This window comes from Triturus cristatus, chromosome 10 (genome assembly GCF_964204655.1).
Source record: "Triturus cristatus chromosome 10, aTriCri1.1, whole genome shotgun sequence".
Classification (NCBI taxonomy): Eukaryota; Metazoa; Chordata; class Amphibia; order Caudata; family Salamandridae; genus Triturus; species Triturus cristatus.
The window spans coordinates 2,496,980-2,518,492 of record NC_140593.1 but is presented as its reverse complement, the minus strand read 5'-3'; the positions used below and the strand labels follow the sequence as shown (position 1 = coordinate 2,518,492).

The following is a 21,513-nucleotide window of genomic DNA, read 5'->3' as shown; positions in this document are numbered from 1 at the left end:
CATATTCGAGATATAACCAACCTGGATCCCACATACCCAGTAGCCCGTCACTTCAAAGAATATAACCATAATCTCAGCCATTTTAGATACTTTGCGATTGATACAGTATCTAAATTAAAACGCGGGGCAACCGAGCATTAATATTGAGAAGGTTGGAGACAAGGTATATTTTAAATTTGGATACCAACTAGGATTTATATACCTGCCTTCGAGTGTTCATGTTCTAATTTCTCTGTTGCACGTCAGGTCCACGCTTTGACATAATAGTCTGTACATACAAAAGGTTTTTACAAGTGATTGGGATAGTTGATATCCATATTGACCTGCTATGTTTTAGAGAGGGGTTCTAACACCATCTGCAGCAATATCTTCATTTTTTTTTTTTTTTTGCAATTTTGTTTTGCACGTTTCTGCACAATTTCAATTTATAGGGGTTATATATGTGGCTGTATGATTCAACGTTGCCCATAGGGACATTAATGTTTGGTTGCCAATTTCACCTACTGATTTAACTAATTGTAATCAATGTAATGCTGCAATTCAGATCAAAAAGAGCTATATGATTGTGATTAGAAAGTAGACCTCATGTGTTTTAAATTTAGCCCACTGGTCCCAAATTGCAATGACAAACAGGACGCTGAGACAGTCCATGCACTATGTGCTTAGTAAGCAAATTTTGCACAACTGTCTTTTTTGCACTGAGACCCGAATTTGACTGAGTTGGATTCTTTGCTGCTATATTTAAATAGTGCTAATTTTGCACAAATGCATTGTTTGCACAGGGATTGATCAAGTATGAGACCCAATCGTTGTTGCTAAAGCATTAAGCAATATGTCTCAACCATGTTTGTGCAGAGAGGGAGGAAACGTAAAAAGTGTGAAGTGTTCTTGTAAAATAATGGTAAAATGTTTTTTACAGTACAAATACTAATTTATTTTTCTTTTTCTATCTGAGAATTTTATGTCTAAGATTTGCAACAAAAACCAATGAAACTTGGTCCGTATGGTAGTCTGTTTTTCATGGTTAGAGGGGTAGCAATCCTGTGGGCACTTAAAATAACATTGTGAGCTCTGTGGGGCGTCATGTGATCAAGGCCAGGCTTGGACTAAATGCGTCATGGTTAACTGTGTGGAATAAAATGCAGAGAGTTTTGGTGTTCTAAAGGAAACAAAGTGGTCCAGAGGTCCTGGTACTGGATCCTAAAATGCAGGAGGAACTTTCGCTTGAGGTTCTGGACCCTTCCAACCTCGTATTAAACAAGTAAAAGAGAAGGTATAAGCATGTGTTCCTCTCTTCCAAGAATGTCTTTTTTTGAACAGAAGGATAATTCCTTTTCTAAGACACACCACAACGATCCAAGTTGATTTGAGTGAAAGTAGTTCTTTTAACTGCTTTGTCAGAATAGAAGACTGTTTTTACATGATTAGCCATGAGAAAGCCCTGGCCCAACTTGCCACATAGGGCGAAACATGTGTCGGCTGTTCCCTTCTATAAAATCTGTCTATACAAAAAGTCAAGAGTGAAATGGATCTATAAATCAAAGGAAAATAAAAGAACTAATTTCACTCAAATCAACTTGGCTCACTGTGTTGAGTCTTAGTAAAGGAATTATCCTTCTGTTAAAAAAAGACTCTCTTGGAAGAGAGGAACACATGCTTATCCCTTCTGTGAGAAGTTGGCCTGGTATATGATGTTCACTAGTTAAAGTGACCACCTTGTACCATGCCAAGCAAGCAACCCTTATGGTGTGGTTGTAAGTCAACCTTTTCGGACTAGCTGCCCTAGTGGTAGCGTAGGCTAAGCAGTCTTTGAGGCTAAACTCGTTAAAGCGTGTTAAGCAGGCTGTTTTACCACATGTAACCCCCCGTTATACCAATGAAAGGACACCACACAGATATATTCAAAATATATATGTATTTATTACTCAAAGTATCCCCTAGACTCTTTATGAGCACAGGAGCACAAATCGTTAAACAAGAAAGTATTACAATATACAGAAGTTGCACTTTATATGGATAGGCCCTGGTGGCCGCTCGAACCATATACTAAAATAGTGGTATAAGTACCACGAACAGGAAAGGGAAAAGGCCTAGGGCCTCTAGAATTGCTGGGCCTACAAGGAGCTAACTTCAGTTAGTGACCAGGAGGTCCACGGGTCGCGTGTGCAGTGAGGAAAGTTACACGCGGGCTCCCATAGGTTTTCAATGGGTGCGTAAAAGTTCAAAAGTTACTGCAAAAAGGGTCTTCTGGGTGAGCTACGAACTTAAGACTTAAAACACAGACACTAGAGATGTTGCTCTACACTTGGGCACCGGAGTGCCAGCTTTACCTCACCCACAGGAAGCGGGTGCATAGGTCTCGAAGTGCGTCGGGTTTCGTCTATCTGTTCAATGGAGCCTGGTGACAAAGATGCTGCAGGCGGCCGGTCCAGAAGAGATGCGGTGGATCGGAGTTGTAGAAGACCTGAAAGCAGAGGGGACAGTGTTCAGTCACTAGCCAGTGACCGGCGTGGCACCAGGTAGGTACCAGGCGATCTCGGGTGCAAACAGGTGATGTCGTGTAGCTGGTCTCCGCAGCCACGTGGTCCCTGAAGGTCGACGATGTCCAGGAGTCGGTTCACGAGCTGCCCCACGCAGGCTCTCGCTGTCGGCGGTGTCGGCGACTCGAAGGAAGCAAACAAGCCTTGGCAAAGGCAGGAGTCGTGGAAAATGAAGAAAGCTGATTGTTCTGACCAGCAAGGTCAGAGGGGCTGCTCCTTTGGAGGGCAGCAGGGGCCAGTCTGGAGCAACCAGACCAGTGTCGTAGTTTTTGAAGTTCGTCGCCAAAATGGCCACTAGCCAACGGGCCAGGGACCGGGCAGGCGCGTCGAGATGCAAAGTGCAGAGAGGCCCCACGCAGATCGTGGAGATGCTGGAGGGCTCACCTTTGGTGCAGATGCTGCTCGGATGTTGGGCTTCTCAGGACCCAAAGCACAACTTGGAGGGAGCCTCTGTTGTCGCGCTTGCAGCTTGTCGTGGGTCTTTCAAGATGGCTGGCTCCACGTGTCTCGGTGCCTCCACGGGTTCCTTCTATTCAGGGACTGTGGATCGGGCGGTGAGAGGTCTGGAGGTCCAGGTCTTGTCGGGCTCTGGGCTCGGGCTCCGGCAGGAGGCGGCGGCAAAGCAGACGTCGAGTAGCTGGTTGGTGCTTGCGTTAGCAAGATGGTCACTCCCTGACCGTAGGGGAGATTTCCTTCTGTCCTCTGTGCAGCAGAGCGTCGAAGTTCCCGTCTTCTTCTTTGTAGTAAGTTGATTCCAGGATGTCTGAAGTCTTAGGACACAGCTCCTACCTTTAAGCGTATTCTAGGGGACGGACTACCTGCTAGGTCCCTCCCTAAGGGTGGGACCAGGAAGGGGGGTGGTTACACCCCCAATCCTTTGTCCAGCTCGCCCCAGGTCCGGGGCTGGTGTGCCCCAGGACCGGTTTGAACTGGCATATGCACCGAGGCTCCTTGTGAGCCTCAGGCATGTCTGATTCCATTCAAGCCCTACCTGACCAATACACAAAATCCTGTCTGGGGTGGTGCACGCACCTCCCCTGGCAGGAAACCCTTTGTCCACGTCTCCCAAGCTGGAAGGACTCCCAGCAGCAGGAGGGCAGACTTGTGTCTGTGGTGGCAGCGTCCACTTTGTGGAGCTGAGGCTATGTCTGATTTTACCCGGGTTTCAGGTACTGTACATGTCGTGTCCCTCTAGAAGGGTGGAATGCTAACCCCGTCGCCAGAATTGGCGAGGGGTTAGTATTCCAATTCGTATGACACCTTACTCGACATGTTTTGATAAAGCCAAACCAAAGTTAGCGTTTAACCGCGAGGTTCATAATGCACTTAAGAGTATATGGTATGGCGATATCTGGAAACGGTAGAAGGAAGTTGTTCCGACCACTGCAGACAGGGTCAGCTCATGCCAGAGCACCATCTCACATGGAACCAAGTACTCTGCCTTCCGGATTGTTAAGGCCTGCCATAGGAGTGACTTATAGGTTAACATGTGCCCCATTTAAGGTTAGGTATAGGTATACTACACCTAAGTAAGAGGTGGTTACACCAACTTACCCCAGCTGAGTGATCAGCCAGTTGTGTCAAATTGCTAGGCCAGGCCAGGGGTGGCACAATACATGCTTCAGCCCCTGGTAGGCCTTAGATACACCAATGCCCTGGGTACCTAGTGTACACTGGTACAGGGGCTCACAGGGTGATCCAATTCCAATTGGTTATGCACCTAGGGTACATAGTGTCAATTTAGTAGAGAGAACAGCAGGCTGGGGGTCTGATTAGCAGGCCCACAGCCTCAGTATGTCAAAAACCAGTGAAGCAAAAAGCAAAAATTTGGGGTGACCATAGGATAGCAGACCCTACTCTCCTACACCTTCTCTTTTACAGAGTTTTGGTGTCTGTGTCCCGACGTTTCCTTGGACGGTGGAGGTGGAATTGACGCAATGGGGTATGGAAACTATATTTCTTCACAATAGAAAAAACTGAGGTTAGAGGTTAACGATTATAGTTCAACTTGATTTATTATTTCTGTACAAAACAAACTTAAACTATGCAAACCGAAGAAATTCTGAGTATAACTTGGTGATTTATGCCATGGCCAAAAACTTACTAAAACTCGCAGATCTCTGTACACAGTGTTGTGAACTCGCTAGGCATGCTACATGAACGACAGCGCACCCTCCTACAATGCACTGTTCTCACAAATGTCATTTGAGATGTTGTGTATTGCTATGAATACTATGATTTAATGTAGTGCAAGTGATGTAGTATGAAAGGTCTACCAGCCCTCGCGGTCATAAAAATGTTACTAGTCTTGCAGGTCTAGTAACTTGAATAATATACTCAACCTAACTAATGTTCGGCATTGCTGCTGTACAAAAAAATCCTGTTTGGTTTGATTTAGTTGACTAAACATTTGCGCCATGCATAAGAATCCGGCCCACACATAGGGGACACGCGACCCCTGACTCGCCTCTTAGTTCACTAATATCATTGCCATGAGGGGAGGGCAGGACTGTTTCTCAGTTAATCTTTTAAAAACTCACTTCCAATAAATGTTTGAGGCATGTGTTGCTGTAGATACACATGCTGTGCATAATCCTTCCATCCGGTGTTGGGCTCGGGTGTATGCAAGTTGTTTTTCAGTCTTTCGAGTCCAGAGGCATTGTGGTGACTCCTCTTGCTGGTAATGTGCATGGTCATTGGCTCCATTTTTAGAATGTGTTTTCAGCCGTCTGGTTCGGATATGTGCTTCAGTTTGACTCCGTCATGGTGCAGTGTTCTCGTTTTACACGCTTCCCACCTCAGTCGGCATGGTTATTGATCGCGTTCCTATTCCCCCATCTGTTTGGTTCAACAGCTCCTGAAACGAGCGGGTATTTTCTCTTATCGAGGCGCACATGGTAGGGGCTGAAAAAAATAATTGGGGGGCATACAATCACCATCTTTTCATGCAGTTCCCGTTGGGGAGTTTCCAGTTTCTAAACGTTCCTATTTCAATCTCTAACTATAACATCACTTTAACCTTAGGTTTTCAGTGTGAATCTGGAGAGTTAATATAGGAAGAGATTTTTTGTTTGTTTTTCTAATGATTTTGGTGCGGTTTGACGAATATTCACCAAACTTTAAGGAAAAAAAAGGTTAAGCGACATTTCCTTTGAAAGTTTTGGGAGATGTCAAGTGGGGGCTGGAAAAACAAAGGGGGATGGATACCAACACTCTTATCATGCAGTTTCCGTAAGGAATTTCGAAAAATGATGCAGAGAAAGCAGCTGGACAGAATGAATCCAAATGTGGCAGAAAGCTATATCTTTTTTCAATGTGCTTTTTGGGATTTAGTGTAAATTCTGTAAGCCTTTTCAGAGAAATTAATTTTAAAATTTAGCAGTAGCTGCCAAAGGATTACTGGCGAGAAACCTCATTAAAATAAAGCATTCTAATTGTCTGAAACCCTGAGACGGGTGCTGTGGGCCCGAGTGCTGTGATTGGGCGACCGCAAGATGAAAGTTGTTACGACCACCATTACAGTAGACTGTCCGAGTCCCGAGAATACATTTTATGAAAGGATATAACTGGGCAGGGGAGGGACACCCTGCCCCACTCACCCATACCCTTGGTGGGAGGGTCCCAGAAAACAAATTCGAGTCCTCACAATTCCGTGGTAGCCTATATGGTGCAGGAGTTCCACTGTACCGGGGGCAAAAGTTCTTTCCTACGGTTGTAGGCTGCAGAATTATTTTTAAAAAATCTTACTTTCTGTTAAACATTGAAATTTACTGAAAACATAGGTTATAATGGATTTAAAAGTAGGTTTTCTGATATTAAACAAAAAAACTGCCATTTTAAAACCAAAAGATGCTCGGATTACCTGGGTGCGACTCGGATCGACTTGTCCGGGTGCGGTGCCTTTCCTCCTTAGAGACTCCACTACCTTCCATATTCATCACTTGTTAGTTTTGGACCCTCAGTTAATCGGACCACCTTCCCTCTCCTCACCCCGACTACTTTGTGCGGCAAGGTATTGTTGCCCGGATTAGGCTTGGGCCGTGAGTGGCTGACGGGGTAAAAGGGACACTTCTGAGAATGATTGAAAGTGGCTCAAGAGACTGCGTGACGACCTCACTCACCCCTCTTCGCGCAACTTGGCTGGTGGAGACCTTTTGAGTGCCCGACTTTTGCCGTCATTCTGCTTCTACTCTGCATTCTGTGGGTGAACTTCCCGAGAGGTTGGTAAGCCCACCCTCTCCCTCCCCCCCCCTCCACCCCCCTTTGACTACAGCCTCCTAATTAGTCCTGCTACCTACCCCAACTTTCTTCCCTGAGACCCTGAACTAAGTGTGAATTTTGCAGCCAGTGGCTGAGTATTCGGGGGCAGAGGACTGGTTATCTCCAATCTGTGGGTGTTGGGCAGTCGGGTGAGTTGGACAGGTTCGGGCCATGGGGTCTCTGCAGTGCTACCACTTGATCGGCAGGATATCAGTTGCACTGCATTACGCTGCTGAGTGTGTATGCGTGGGAGTGACAGTTTGCGGACCGCCTTTGATTGATGACACTGACTGTCGGTGCTGCGTTACATGTGCCTTTCTTGACAGAAGACCGCTACGTTTGACAGTGCGTTTACCCGTGCGACCTCTGCCCGCGGTGCTGCTAAAAAGTGTTCTAATTCCTTGTATGTACATATTTCCGACATTGCGCCCTGAGGTGCACCCTTTAACTGTGTGGTATTGAATTATGAGTTGCACGGGTGGGCCTAGGGTTTATCATGTGTTGCACCACATAAGTGTGTTGGAAGGTAAAGGGGGGTAGTGTAGGATCTTTACCAATTTTGCATAGTAGTGAGGTCATTTCAACACGGTTGAACATTGTATTGCTAGTGATATTCCCAAGTGTGCGTTATGCCCAGAAGTACATTGCTAATGTAGTGTTGACTGTGTTCAGTAGACATTATTTACATACATTATGTGTGAAGTCTTGTTTGTGACGCTCAGTACACTTAATGTGAGTGACTGCTGTGCCAGTGCTTTACACATTGCCTCTGTGATAAGCCTGACTGCTCAGTGCCACGCTACCCAAGGGTGAGCACAGGTTATAAAGTCAGTGTGATTACCCACCCCTTATGCGAGTGGCGGGTTCTGCCTGGCTAGGGCCTCGCCTCAGTAACCAGAACGTGGCAGTTCCAACAGGCTCTGTACTTTTCATATGGTTTTCTGGGGTTTTTGGGTTACCTAAGAGTGTGTGTGGGCTGATTGCCAGTGCAGTGGAAAGGGTTTGGTTGGCTAGCTTGAAATCTAGCTCTGCAGGAGTCCAGCTGTGCGCTTGATTGTTCTCTAGTAGCCCCAGATAGGCAGATGCAGGGATGAACCTCCTTTGATTAGGGCAAGTTTCATTAGAAGGAACTTCATTCCAAAGGTTTGCTTTGGTTTTCATCACTGAACCCTTGTTTTCCAGATTACCTGCTGAAGTGCTGTCCAAGGTTCACGCTTCTTCAATGAGGAACTACCGGCTCATCTTCTGCCACAATCTCAAACAACCATAAATGCAGAGAGCATGCTTGCTGACTGAGGGGAGCTGGCACACAAACCTTTCTTTCATATTGGTCTTCAGACTCTGGTAAGCCTCCTCAACCCACATGTGCAGCTGGCAGTGCATACTTTTGTCTGGTGTTGGACTGACAGTTTAATCAGTCTGATGGCCTGACCTGACACCACTTGATGATGGGGCTTTGTGGTGGCTGTATTTTTTTTTTTTGGGTTGCATCATGGCCACAGGGACCAAAAAATGGCCAAAACACTGGCCCTTTCAGACTGGCCCATGTGGCCGTACCAGACTGAGTAGACGATCCACATCTCCTTTTGTCAAGTTTTAAAAATCAGTTTCTGGGTCATTTGAAAGCTCACTCATTCTCGTATTTACTGCATGTTTTCCATTCCATATTTTGATGGCTGAGAACTTTTGTTTTCAGGACAAATTGGAGTACTTCTTCTTTTGAAACTTTTTTTTCTTTTCGTTGCTGTGGTCTACAAGTGTGCATGTGTTTGCAGGATGTTTCCCTCCCTGTGCCGCTCTCCATTGCTGCTTTCACCCACCCCCTCCTGTTTTGTTGTTTGCCCCTCCTGTCCTTGCCCCTTTGTGTGTTTGCATCGTTCCTCCAGCTTCCCTACCATCTGGTTGCTTGCCCCTCATACATACTGTTCTTTTCGGTGTAGTTGCTACTCACCCTCCCTCCCATCCCGTTGTTTGCACCCCCCCATCCCTCTTCATCCTGTTGTTAAAGTCTACATTTCAACAAAGACATCAAAGCTTGGTTGCATGTCCACAGTTTGAAACCAGCATTGGGAAAGCCAACATGTTAAGTCTACGCACATTATTGGCTTTGTCAATGTTTTTTTGAGTGGCTGCTGGTCAGCACGGCTGAAAGTTGACTACCAGTACAGGCCATATTATAGCACTTTTTAGGTCTCGCCTGAGCCAGCGCTTTAGCGCTGCTCTGGCGAGAGCTTTAGAAAGCGGGATTTGGAAGTGCAAACTAGTGCTTTTCAGTCCGCCAACTACAGTGCGTGTGCGCGCGCACCATTTGTCAGCCTTCTGATCACTTTCGCGGCCGCTTTGATGTTCTCAGTGAGCCGCGCGGCCACTGAGAACATCAAAGCGGCCGCGAAAGTGCTCACCATATGCCAGCCTTCCCTGTGTTGCTTTAGCCCCCCCCCCCCCCCTCCTTGTTACCCATGTGGCTCACTTTCTCTTTCACGGCCGCACGGCCAATGCTTGTTAAAATAGCAGGTCGTGTCCATTAAACAGACAAGTGCTGTTTTTTAACGAAAAATGTTTCCTGTTGGGAAGACATTGGACAGAGCAAGCAGTGGTCCAGGGAATGACTGCTTTCTCCTACTAAGTCACCGTCTTGACTCCCAAAGGAGATGTGCCAGGGGACAGTTTACCCCTTCTTTTTCATATACCACCCTTTTGATACATTCCTCTCCGAATTCCAGATAGAATAAGGGCGCCCTTTCACACCCTCTCCTATTTACGATTCATACAGGATCGCAAAGGTCCTTTTTCAAGTCGGAAAGACTTTTCTGACTCGTAAAAGAGCTTTTGTAAATAGCAAAAAGGCATTTTGCGGTCACAAACCCTGTGATTTGTGAATCGCAAGCTTTGCTGCCACAAAATACTTTTGTACAATAAGGCCCTTATTTCTTACAACCCTAACCTATTGTAGGATGTGGGTTGTAATAGTCATTATAATAGCACAAATTCCAGCAATGCAGAGGCTGTTAAAGTTGCAAGAATAAAAATAACCAAACGTATCTCGTTCAGGAAAATCCTATCTCAGATTTTATGAGCTATGTAAAAACCACCAACATACATCATTTTAGGACCGCTAACTTATCATAGCGAATGCCTTTGGGACAGGCAGGGTTCCTACGCTTCAAGCTGGTCTTTCTCCTTTGATTGGGCGAGTCAAGGTTATATAATCTGTGTCTGGATGCAACAGTTGTCTGTTAGAGACAGGATGCAACTTATTGTTGGGTTAGAGTACCCAGTAAACTGCTTCTTGTCCCAGTTGCTTAGTGACTTCATGCTGCACAACGTGCATGACAATCAGTATATTATAAAACGTTTGTATGGTAACCCAACATAAACACAGTTTGTGAATAGCTCCCACTGTCACAGTGCAATTTGTGTTTACAGTTCTATATACACTCTAATCTCTATCATATCTTTATGACTATATAGACTCAAATAATTGAGTGATTATCAGCAATGCTGTGTGAAAACCTTCCATTCAAGATTAGTGTAATCCGAGGGACAGCACATATGTATGACCTTGTAAAAATTATTTAGCTATGCTGTACTACATGAGATTGCGGAATTTGTGGATTTTTTTTATTTTCCACCCTACGTATTCTAAGGAGATTCTGAGTCAACACGATTGAGAATTTACTTGGAAGGGGCTGATGGAATAATAAAGGAATCCAAATGTAAAACTAGCATTGGCATAGCCAATAGGTATCGCCTTTGGGACCTTATAAGTGTTTAGCCATGCAACAGTTGCATAACTAAACACTTATAAGGTCCCAAAAGCGAGACCTATTGGCTATGCCACTGCTTGTTAAAAATTGGCAGGAGGTCAGGGCAGTTCTGAGCCACTTGGCTAAAACATTGCCAAAGCAGATAGGTCGCTTAGGCAAGACTAATTGCCTTTGTCAGTGCTTGTTTTATTTTTACTATACTCACATTCTCCGTGACTATACTGTAGGAAAGTGAACCTTTTTGTATTGTTGCCCCCCACTTTTTACCAGAAGTTGATTCTCTTTGACTAAGTGTGCCCTAGGGTCCTGCTAACCAGGTACCCAGGGCCTATGTTCCTTCCCTAAAACTGTACCTTGCTACGCATAATTGGCACATCCCTGGCCAGTTAAGCTCCATGTAGAAAGTACCATGGGTACCAAGGGCACTGTGACCAGGGAAGGCCTCTAAGGGCTGCAGCATTTATTGTGCCACCCTTAGAGGCCCTGTACCCTGACATCCACACACTGCCTTTGCAGGCTGCGTGTTTTGGTGCAGAGCAAAGATGAAGAGTCTACATGGCACATATCTGTGTGCCATGCCTACAACCCTCTGCTTATGGTATAGGTAATACACCTCTCTAGCAGGGTGAACTATATCAGTGGTGAGGGTACAGGTGCATGAGCCCCGTACCCCTACTGTGTCTAAGCCAATTATTAGACATTGTAAGTGCAGTGCTGCCATTAAGAGTATATGGTGCTGAGAGTTTGTCATTACGAACTCCACAACCCCTTAATGGCTTTACTGAAAACTGGGAGGTTTGGTATCAAACTTCTCGGCACATTAAAACCCACTCTGATGCCAGTGTGGGATTTAACGAAAAATGCATGCAGAGGGCATCTTCAAGATGCCCTCTGAAAAACGATCAAACTCTAGTGTCCTGGCTGACTGACTGGCTGCTTGTCAGTTGCCACCACCAGACATGTTTCTGGACCTCGGGTCAAGAGCCTGCCGCTCTCGGGGGTCTGAAACAATGCACATCCTGTGACGAGGTGCTAATCCTCCTCCCCCCCCTCCCCCCAGGGTGGCCGGGGTCCACGAAGGGGAAGCTTCAACGGCTTGCTCCCTTTGTGAGCTGACCCAGCCATTTGCTACTCCCAGCAACTGGCCCCCACCGGTTCTGACCCCCACTTTGGGCGGGAGAATCAGCGGGAAAACAAAGATGGGAGGAGAGGCGTGCCCACCTTTGCCAACCCCACCCATAAAGGTGGGGGAGGTGAAGCACAACTCTGTCCCCACCATCTTAAAAGATGGGGGGGGGGGGAAGGGGGCAGCCAACAAGAGTGAGGCTAATGCCTCCTCCCACTGGAGGGTGGCAAAATAGGGGGTGTACACACCCCATGGGATGGACCCGAACCTTTCCTCAGACAAGCAAGGAGGAGGACCGAAGAGCCATGCTGAAGGAAGTAGAGGACGACACCAACTGCCTTGGCCCCAGCCCTACCAGCCTGTCCCGACCTCTATCTGCTCCAGCAGAACCCCGGCGCGTCCTTTGGCCTGCAGCCCCCCCTGAACCCAGAGGACCTGCCGTGCCTCCCCTACAAAGACTTTGTCTCCCGTGAGAACTGGGCTTGTTCAAGAACCACACTCGGGCCGAATCTGTGAGTCTGCACCACCTGTCGCCTATGGCCCACAGCCAGAGTTTGAGTGGCCCAACACCGCGAGGAGGCCCCCCCTCCCCGCCCCCCCGCCATGATCCTAACCTGGGCCCTGGTAATCCCTTACCACAAGCCTCCTGACGACACCTGCAGCCTCTATTTGGGGGGTCCCACCAACCGCTACTGGAGCTGGTAAGGAAAACCCAACGCACCCCTGCAGCTGACGCCCCACGGCCTTGTGTGACCAGGCAACCACCAGCACCCCAACTTACCTCTCCAAATGGTGGTCACCTCCTAGAAGCCTCCTTGCCCGAACCCGTAGTGTTTGTTGCAAACGGAGATCTCCCAATGAAGACGGGCCCCCAATGCCGATCCTGCACCCGGCTGCTCCTGTGCCGCTGTGGGCGCAACTTGTGTGCTAACTAGGATCCCCCTTTGCCCTGAGTTTAACCCTAGGAGCTTTGTTCCCTTAACCTTGTGGCTTGCCCGAGAGCAGCCACAAACCAATGGCCCTCCGAGCCCCATAGGCTAACGTTGGGCCTCCGCACTGCCCTTATGCCGCTGAGGATGTAACAAGAGTGCATCCTTGACCCTGGGGGGACCCTTGGTGTAACCCCAGAAACTCAACCCCCAACACCGTTCACTTACCTGCAAACCTCATTTTTCTCTGTAGGATTGTATTGACTGTTTTACTCTGAAAAACTAACTGTAGGGATGTGGAATTCCTGTAGCCCGATGCCCAGGACCTTTGGGGTCAAGGGCAACAAGTTTTCATGTGTATTTTGCCCTTGGGACAAGTAGGCCCAACCCCCTGCAGCACAAACCCTTTGGCTGCCGATTTGCAGTACCACATTATGGATCAGAGTGAAACTAGCCGGTAGAGACCGTGAGACAATTTTATTAAACACAAAAGGTCATGGTTAATGCCAGACCTAATTAGGGGCCCAATTATTAAATAGTCTCAAAAGTGCACCTATGTCCTTGCATGAAATGCAGATGTATGGCTTTTGTCAATTCACAAGACTTTACAGAAGTAGGACAAAAAATAGTACTCCGAAAATATTTGTGAACTGTTTTTAAGCATGAGCAAATATGCAGGTGTAGATTAGCTCACGCGAAAATCTGACTGTTTGCAAGTTCACTTTCCCTCCAACCCCTTTTTTTTCCAACCCTGGAAGAAGTTTTATGTCTGCCATTGTCAGGAGTACATTTCCAGCTTTTTCTCATTATGGGAAACTATTAGAAAAGAGTTGGTGAAAACCCTTAAAACATGCATGTTAGTAGGTTTGCACAGACTCTAAAGGGCATTCCATCCCTGGAACTATTGCTTTCCATTACCTTCAGCCCCAGTATGTCGATCTGCGGAAACATGGCAACATAAGGGACATGCTAGTATTCAAACCCTACTTTAGAAGGAGCTCTGGCGTGATCAGAGGCTCTTTCAGAGCTTTTAGATAATGAGATTGCTGCCATAATTTGTCGTCGCATTACATGGGTCAAGTGAAATTGTTACAGGACAAGTAGATTTATGACGCAACCTGCCCCATGGACAAGTCGATATTTTATCAAATTCCACACCCCCTGTAACTGTTGAGTGTTTGTATAGAAACCTAAAACTGTTTTTTATGAAGTGCTTTACCTACCTACCTTTGTATCTAGGAAATGTTCCAGTGTGATATGTAAGCAAATGACAGAGTAGAAAGAGTAATCCAAGTAGTTCTCGTTGATCAATCTGTCTTGAAAACTAAAATTCTATTTACCTGTACCAAGTCCGGATTGATTCTAAAAATAAAATGCAACTAAAGAATTATTTTTAAAACAAGCAATTGATCAGAGTTCAGTCTTTGAGTGTGTGACATCATTGCTCGCCTGATTGTGTACAACAAATGCTTAACACTGTCCTCTGATACTGCCTTACTGCTAGACCACACTACCACAAATAGAGAGTGAGGTGCTATCTACCTTACCTGTGCCTACCTTTGGGTTCCACTGGACTCTGTGCACACTATACCTCACTTTGGTATAGTATATACAGAGCCTACTTCCTACAGATACCCCTCTTGGGAAGTACCCTGTATGAAAGATCAAACTTGGTTTAGTACACTTCCGCACCTGTACGGTCTCTGTAAATCCATTTCACAACCAATTAGGTTAAGTATGAACATGTGCGGTCCAAAACTCACCAACTAAATCGGTCAGACCCCCACCCTGAAACTCCTCTGACCCATAGCCATTCTAGAGCCCCCACCCTGAAACTCCTCTGACCCATAGCCATTCTAGAGCCCCCACCCTGAAACTCCTCTGACCCATGGCCATTCTAGAGCCCCCACCCTGAAGCTCCTCTGACCCATAGCCATTCTAGAGCCCCCACCCTGAAACTCCTCTGACCCATGGCCATTCTAGAGCCCCCACCCTGAAGCTCCTCTGACCCATAGCCATTCTAGAGCCCCCACCCTGAAACTCCTCTGACCCATGGCCATTCTAGAGCCCCCACCCTGAAGCTCCTCTGACCCATGGCCATTCTAGAGCCCCCACCCTGAAGCTCCTCTGACCCATGGCCATTCTAGAGCCCCCACCCTGAAGCTCCTCTGACCCATGGCCCTTCTAGAGCCCCCACCCTGAAGCTCCTCTGACCCATGGCCCTTCTAGAGCCCCCACCCTGAAGCTCCTCTGACCCATGGCCGTTCTAGAGCCCCCACCCTGAAGCTCCTCTGACCCATGGCCGTTCTAGAGCCCCCACCCTGAAGCTCCTCTGACCCATGGCCGTTCTAGAGCCCCCACCCTGAAGCTCCTCTGACCTATGGCCCTTCTAGAGCCCCCACCCTGAAGCTCCTCTGACCCATAGCCATTCTAGAGCCCCACCCTGAAACTCCTCCATTCTAGAGCCCCCACCCTGAAGCTCCTCTGACCCATGGCCCTTCTAGAGCCCCCACCCTGAAGCTCCTCTGACCCATGGCCCTTCTAGAGCCCCCACCCTGAAGCTCCTCTGACCCATAGCCATTCTAGAGCCCCACCCTGAAACTCCTCCATTCTATTGCCCCCACCCTGAAGCTCCTCTGACCCATGGCCATTCTAGAGCCCCCACCCTGAAGCTCCTCTGACCCATGGCCATTCTAGAGCCCCCACCCTGAAGCTCCTCTGACCCATGGCCATTCTAGAGCCCCCACCCTGAAGCTCCTCTGACCCATGGCCCTTCTAGAGCCCCCACCCTGAAGCTCCTCTGACCCATGGCCCTTCTAGAGCCCCCACCCTGAAGCTCCTCTGACCCATGGCCCTTCTAGAGCCCCCACCCTGAAGCTCCTCTGACCCATGGCCGTTCTAGAGCCCCCACCCTGAAGCTCCTCTGACCCATGGCCGTTCTAGAGCCCCCACCCTGAAGCTCCTCTGACCCATGGCCGTTCTAGAGCCCCCACCCTGAAGCTCCTCTGACCTATGGCCCTTCTAGAGCCCCCACCCTGAAGCTCCTCTGACCCATAGCCATTCTAGAGCCCCACCCTGAAACTCCTCCATTCTAGAGCCCCCACCCTGAAGCTCCTCTGACCCATGGCCCTTCTAGAGCCCCCACCCTGAAGCTCCTCTGACCCATGGCCCTTCTAGAGCCCCCACCCTGAAGCTCCTCTGACCCATAGCCATTCTAGAGCCCCCACCCTGAAACTCCTCTGACCCATGGCCATTCTAGAGCCCCCACCCTGAAGCTCCTCTGACCCATGGCCATTCTAGAGCCCCCACCCTGAAGCTCCTCTGACCCATGGCCCTTCTAGAGCCCCCACCCTGAAGCTCCTCTGACCCATGGCCCTTCTAGAGCCCCCACCCTGAAGCTCCTCTGACCCATGGCCGTTCTAGAGCCCCCACCCTGAAGCTCCTCTGACCCATGGCCGTTCTAGAGCCCCCACCCTGAAGCTCCTCTGACCTATGGCCCTTCTAGAGCCCCCACCCTGAAGCTCCTCTGACCCATAGCCATTCTAGAGCCCCACCCTGAAACTCCTCCATTCTATTGCCCCCACCCTGAAGCTCCTCTGACCCATGGCCCTTCTAGAGCCCCCACCCTGAAGCTCCTCTGACCCATGGCCCTTCTAGAGCCCCCATCCTGAAGCACCTCTGACCCATGGCCCTTCTAGAGCCCCCATCCTGAAGCACCTCTGACCCATGGCCGTTCTAGAGCCCCCACCCTGAAGCTCCTATGACCCATGGCCGTTCTAGAGCCCCTACCCTGAAGCTCCTCTGACCCATGGCCCTTCTAGAGCCCCCACCCTGAAGCTCCTCTGACCCATAGCCATTCTAGAGCCCCCCACCCTGAAGCTCCTCTGACCCATGGCCCTTCTAGAGCCCCCACACTGAAGCTCCTCTGACCCATAGCCATTCTAGAGCCCCCACCCTGAAGCTCCTCTGACCCATGGCCCTTCTAGAGCCCCCACCCTGAAGCTCCTCTGACCCATGGCCATTCTCGAGCCCCTGTCTGAACTTTGGTGCGTTTCTTCTCGCCTCTTTGCGAGTTTCCTGATTTAGATCTTGATTTTAGTTGGTCCTCATTCCTTCCTGGGTCCCCGTGGCTGGTTATTGCCCTCTCTCGTTGCCCTTTCTCGTTGCCTCCATCTGTGGTGTTGTCGTGGCCTGTAATGCATTATTAGCCTTTCTGTATCCGATGACTCGTTATTGTGCCGTTTGGGTCCTGCAACCGATTATTGCCTTTTCTTCTATTTCACCTTCGTTCTTGCAGTCTGCAGAAGGCATGCCTCAACATCTTGATGACTAAGTTTTCCTCTTTGCTTTCAGAGCGGGTTTATAAGAGTCTTATGTTGGCCACTGTAAGCGTTCTCCTATTCTTGACCACCACTAAGACCCTCTCTATGTCTAGGGTATCTGTGAGAAAGTGCCCTCTTTCTTGCATGGTATGCCCCCACTGTTTGCTGAATTGCTGATGTACTTTGAGTGTGCCCTGGGCTCCTGCCAATCAGGTGCCCAGGGCCTGTGTTCCTTCCCTAAACCTGCATTGAAGCCTAAACCTAATGGGCCCAGGTCCATTCCTGGGCCCTGTAAGTGCAGTGCTGCCATTAAGAGTATATGGTGCTGGTAGGTTGTCATTACGAACTCCACAGCACCATAATGCTACACTGAAGACTGGGAAGTTTGGTATCAAACTTCTCAGCACATTAAACCCACACTGATGCCAGTGTGGGATTTAATGTAAAATGCACCACAGAGGGCATCTTAGAGATGCCCCCTGAAACACGACCAACTCCCAGTGACCTGACTGAGTGGCTGCGCAGGCTGCCACCACCGGACATGTTTCTGGACCCCTGGGTCGAGAGCCTGCTGCTCTCGGGGGCCTGAAACAATGCACATCCTGGGACAAGGTGCCAAGCCTCCTACCCCAGGATGGACAGTGTTCACGAAGGAGAAGCTTCAAAGGCATGCCGCCTTTGTGAGCCTCTCCAGACCACTTGCAGTACCCAGCAACTGGTCCCCACTGGTTCTACCCCCCACTTTAGGCGGGAGAACCGGCGGGAAAAACAAGTGAGGAAGAGAGGTGTGCCCACCTCTGCCAACTCCACCCCTAAGGTGGGGGAGGCGAGGTGAAGCAAAACCTAGAGTCCCCACCATCTTGAGGATGGGGGGACCCAGCATACCAGGGACAGGCTCCTCGCCCCCCCCCCCCTATCACTGGAGAGTGGTAGAATAGGGGGTGTATCCACCCCAGGAAAGGGTCCCATTGGTCCCTGCCCTTTACCTACCAGTAACACTCCTAAAGTTAGTATTTAGGGGCACCTTGAACCTTCCTTCCTCAGATCCAGCAACCACAATAAGAAGAGAAGGAGGACGAGAAGCCGTGCAGAACTAACAAGAGGACAACACCCACTGACTTGGCCCCACCCCTACATGCCTGTCTCCCCTCGAACCTGCTCCTGCAAAACCCTGTTGTTTCCAGCAGACAGCAACCTCAAAAACCCCGGAGGACCTGCCTGCCTTCACTTTCCAAGCTGTTTCTCCCGTGAACACCGGACATGTTTGAACTGCAGCTTCTGGTGCCAGCCAGGAACCGCGAATCCTGCACACACTGCACCCGCCGTGCCCAGCCTGTGTTTGAATGAACAAACACCATGAGGAGTCCCCCGTACCCCCCGGCGATCCTGACCCAAGATCCGGCGATCCCTGCGATCCCTGACCTACCTCAAGCCTCCTGACGACGCATGCAGCCTCAATCCAGAGGACCCCCCCCCTACCGCGACCAGAGAGGGTAGGAAAATCCGATGGCACCCCTGCACCCGATGCCCCACGGCCTTTTGTGCCCAACCCGGCGGTTTCTAACCAACCCTCTATGTCCCAACTTACTTCTCGAAGTGATGGTCACTCGTGGAAGATCCTCGTCCCTGAGCCTGCAGTGTTTTTGTCCCGGAGAATCTCCATTGAAATTAACAGGTCACCCGACCTCAAAACAGCACCCTGCAACCGCTGAGGGTGCCCTTTGGTGCTAACAGTGGTCCCCAACTTGCCCTGAGCTTAACCCTAGGAGCTTTGCTCCCACAACCCTGTGGCCTGCTTGCCAGTAGCCACCAACCGGAGCCCCCCCCTATCCTCCATAGGATAACATTGGGCCTCAACACTCTGCACCCGGCCGCCCTAGTGCCACTGGGGGCGAAACAGTGCATCACTGACCCTGAGAGACGCCTGAGTCTTACCCCAGAACCCTAACTCAAAAGACCGATTACGTCTTTTTCCTCATAGAATAACATTGACACTTTTTCTCTCAAAAAGTTTCCAAGTGTTGACTTTTGAAAACTGAGAATATTCCTTAAAAATCACCTGATTAACCAAAACGCATTTTCTCAACTGTTTTCAGGAAATGTCCCAGTGCTGAATCTAGGATCCAGCACTGAGTAAGAAAAAGTTACGTTAAAGTAACTTACCTGCTAAGTGAATTTTGTCCTATAGGATAACATTGGTGATTCTAAGTGTCAACTTTTGAAATACAATAATATTCTTTAAAAATCGTACAACTAAGTAAAACGCATTTACTCAATTGTTTTCAGGAAATGCCCCAGTGCTGAATCTAGGCTCTAAATGCAAAAGGAACTGTTGATGGACAGAATGCAGAACAATGTCCTACATTCACCCCAGTACAGAGATCTGGGCCTAAATAATACGTTTTTTTGCTCACCATGCCATTCCAGTTTGGACCCAGCCATATGTAAATCAGTCTTGACCCTGTGCCCAATGGGAACAGTCAAACCCAGACGGACAAGCCAGGTCCTCCCTGGACTGGAACCAAGCATCCTAGGACCGGTTTCGGGGTTATACCCCCCCTTCAGCCAGGATCTCTTTATTCCAGTGGCATGGCGAGCACTGTACTCATGTCTGCGCATACCCGTCCCAATCGGGGTGACACATGCAAAAAGAACTGTTGATGGACAGAATGCAGTTTTTGGGGTTTCACCCCTCTTCAGCCAGGATAGCAGTTCGGGCTGGACTGTTACCATGAGGCACAGGGTCAAGACTGATTTGCATATGGCTGGGTTCAAACTGGAATGGCATGGTGAGCAAAAAAAGATGGATTTAGGCCCAGATCTCTGTACTGGGGTGAATGTATGACCTTGTTCTGCATTCTGTCCAACTGTTGTTTTTGAATCTAGCATCCAGCTCTGTGTTAGTAAAAGTAATCCGAAAAGTAATTAATTGCCTTTTACTGAAAAAGCCTATTGATTCCTATGTACTGAGTCTACTAAGTTTGTGCATTGCATTGCAACCCCTGTAAACCCGAATTGGTACAAAGTCCTACTGTATTTTGAAAGTATTCAACAACCGCATCTTGCAGATAAAGTATTTATATGCTTACCTGTACCAGACTTGCTTGGTTCTAGAAATAAAACAGTACACTTTTTATACAAAAACAATTGGCCTAGAGTTCAGTTCTTGAGCGTGTGAGGCCATTTGCTGACTGAGTGTGTACATCAAATGCTTTACACTGTTCTCTGATACTGCCTTACTGCTCGACCAAGCTACCACTTTTGAGAGTAAGGTTATATCTAACTTTAGCCTCTGCCAAGCCTCTGGATACTCTTGGACTCTATACACCCTGTACCTCACTTTGGTGCAGTATATATAGAGCTAGTTTCTTACAGTATCCCTTACCGTGAAGAAGATGCTTGGGGTTGCTTCTCCTGCTTTCGATGGTTAATTTACCTTGAATCCTCTTCTATCTAGTCCACACCCTGGGTACTCATGCTTTCGTTAAATATAATTTCGTTGTTGTTGAAAACCTCAAAATAACAGAAAACAAAGGCCGGTCAGCCTAGGCCAATATATTTATGACAGTCCTACATTATAAATACACATTCTAGCCTCTCTAGGGAGGCAATACCCTTCAGTTTTCACTCTCTCTATGCAACCTTCCCACTGAAAGAGTTTACTTACGCTTCATTACAATAGGGTGACTTCCTCCTCCCTGGACATTCTGAATTTGGGAGAATTATTAGTCAGAGTTCTTCTGCCTCAGTTTGCAGATTTTGTTCGCCGCCGTTCCTCAGGACGCTTAGACCAGGCATGGCTGGGACCGGCTCACCTGCAGGCCACTCTCCGTGGAGCATTCCTTAACCTGGATGATCTTGTTCCTCAGCTCTCCGTGGAGCATTCCTTAACCTGGATGATCTTGTTCCTCAGCTCTCCGTGGAGCATTCCTTAACCTGGATGATCTTGTTCCTCAGCTCTCCGTGAAGCATTCCTTAACCTGGATGATCTTGTTCCTCAGCTCTCCGTGAAGCATTCCTTAACCTGGATGATCTTGTTCCTCAGCTCTCCGTGAAGCATTCCTTAACCTGGATGATCTTGTTCCTCAGCTCTCCGTGAAGCATTCCTTAACCTGGATGATCTTGTTCCTCAGCTCTCCGTGAAGCATGCCTTAACCTGGATGATCTTGTTCCTCAGCTCTCCGTGGAGCATTCCTTAACCTGGATGATCTTGTTCCTCAGCTCTCCGTGAAGCATTCCTTAACCTGGATGATCTTGTTCCTCAGCTCTCCGTGGAGCAATCCTTAACCTGGATGATCTTGTTCCTGATATCCTGTGCGTCCTTCTGCTCCAAGAAGACTATCCCTGATCGCTGGGCTCGACAACACGTCATGGCGCAACAGGCTGCTCTGGTGCCAGAGGACATCTTTGATGAAGGCCCAGACGTTCCAGAGGCAGAGCATTCAGAGGATCTCTATATCGTATCCAAAGCAGATGACCACATCGTGACCAAAAGAAAACTTCAGAAGCCCCGCCCCCCTGCCCGGCTCCAAAGACAAAGGAGAAGTCTTCTGTCAGCTTGGGACCGAG

At 48.6% G+C, this 21,513-nt stretch overlaps 1 protein-coding gene across 4 annotated transcripts in view; it reads left to right on the top strand.

The window, feature by feature from the left end:
* Window positions 1-21,513, top strand: part of FAM13B (family with sequence similarity 13 member B) — a 446,070-nt gene that overhangs the window by 9,631 nt on the left and 414,926 nt on the right. For 3 of the 4 annotated variants that reach the window (XM_085630302.1, XM_085630304.1, XM_085630305.1), the window contains exon 2: window positions 7,983-8,144. The gene's annotated coding sequence lies outside the window, so the exon portion shown is untranslated. Of the gene's footprint in view, window positions 1-7,982; window positions 8,145-21,513 lie in introns of those variants that run through there. The other variant, XM_085630303.1, reaches the window with a different exon arrangement.